Source organism: Octodon degus, unplaced genomic scaffold (genome assembly GCF_000260255.1).
Source record: "Octodon degus isolate 3935 unplaced genomic scaffold, OctDeg1.0 scaffold00127, whole genome shotgun sequence".
In the NCBI taxonomy this organism is placed as follows: Eukaryota; Metazoa; Chordata; class Mammalia; order Rodentia; family Octodontidae; genus Octodon; species Octodon degus.
The window spans coordinates 317,060-319,049 of NW_004524703.1; positions in this window are offsets into that span (position 1 = coordinate 317,060).

The following is a 1,990-nucleotide window of genomic DNA, read 5'->3' on the forward strand; positions in this document are numbered from 1 at the left end:
TTTTTAATGCGACAGTACTGTCAGGGCAGCAAGCCTGGCTAAGTGGCCACAAAGTGGCCACATCAGCTCTGAAGGAACAGTCTAATAGCATGGAGCTGCAGGATTCACCATTATCCAGCGAGGGAAAGTCAATCTATCTGCAGGTTATTGTTGTAGCTGTTATTTAGGAAAAAGAGATATTCCAAGCAGCAAAGACAAATAAGCACTGCCTTCCAGAGAGAAGCCAGCAAGTACTCTCAAGAGAGAACATCAGGTTTGTCCCCATTCCAGGGGAGGCCAATGTAGGTAGCATTTGATTCTGACGTAGAAGAACCAGATCCCTGGGCATCCATGACAGCTACCCCGGGGTCCACGTTAGCAATATGGCTCCCAAAGGAAAATGTGCCCATGCCCCACATAGTTGCTACTGCCCTCTGGAAGTTTAGTCCAGGCCAAAAAAAAGGTGATCCACCCAGAAAAGGGCCCTGTGCCAAGATACGGATGTTTATTTCCTATGGCTACTATAACAATGTATCACAAACTCAGGGGCTTTAAAAAGAAAATTCCCCACCTCACACCCCCAAGGTCAGACACCTGAAGCAGGTCTCAGAGCAAGCTCTTAGCCAGGCTTTATTGCTCCTCAGAGGCCACCTATGCTCCTGGCTCACAAACCCCCTGCAACCCTCATCCTCCTATGACCCTGATTTCTCCCGCGGTAGAGGACCTATGATGCCTGGGCTCCTCTCTGCTCCAGGTTGCATCCTCTGCAGGAGTGTAGGCCAGCGCCATGGGCCTGTCCCACTCAGGAAAGGAAGCCCCAGGCACCAGCAGAACAGACCTGGGACCCTGTTCAGCAGATGTGCTGGCATGAGCACCTGGAATTGCTGCAGGCTTACAGTTAAAGAAAAGGGTGAGAACAGTGGCCAAAGACCAGACAGACACAGCTTAGGAGACAGGGCCACCAGGAAGCCGGCATGGCCTTGCCCCCCACCAGGGCTGGATCTGGAGAGTGGGGTGTCACTGAGTCTGTGTACAGTCACACGATGGCTAACAACAGAGAAAACAGGAGATCATGCTCAGCATCAGCAGATGTCGTGGAGCCCTGTAGCTGCCTACAGTGGAGCTGAGCTGACTTCATTCCACCTGTGGAAAACCCAGAATCCTTGTCCCATGCTTAGGACTGAAGCCCCTGTTTCATGTTCACATTTGCCTCTGAGAAAGTACAGTGCCAGATCCACTTGATGTTTACAGGTCCTTTAAAAACTATCCAAAAGCACTTCGTGGTATTAGATGAATCAGAGACATCAGCACGAGCTCATGGTTCACTGAACACATGCAGATGCCAAGAGGGACCAGCAGTCAGACAGGGGTACACACACAAGTAGCACACTCCCAGGTCTCCCTGCTACCTGCAGACAGTGGCCACGGGTGACCCCAACCCTCATGCAATAAGTACCTACTCCCCAGGTGTTGGCTTCTCAGCACTGCCCTCTGATACTGGGACCAGATTTCTGAAGAAATAGTTGATTCCAAGCAGAAAATGAGAGCAGGATCCAGGGAACATTGTGGTATCCAAAAGCAGGGACATGCTCTGTAACCAAAGGAACACAGGAGCCAGCCCCAAAGGGCTGCTAATGGTCAAATGTGGAGTAATTAAAGCATAAGATAAGTATAATAGTGTTGGTCTATAGCCTAATGTGTAAAATAAATATGGATAAATCCAGGTGACATGGGTTATGTTTGAATAAGAGGGCTCCTTACAAGGTTTTAAATGGTCATGTGACAATCCCCACCCCAGAGATAGAACTTAATGTCCAAACCAGGGCCCTAGAGGAAACTATAGGGAAAGTGAACAGGGTATCTTAGGAGGATCCCTAGCAGACACCACCGTCACCAAGTGCAAGGTGGGCATCAGGAGGGATGCCACGGACCAGCGTGAAGGGAACACAGAGCACTTTGCCTCCTTTGTATTCTTTCCATAAACCCATAGTCCCAATCTGATGGTAAAAAA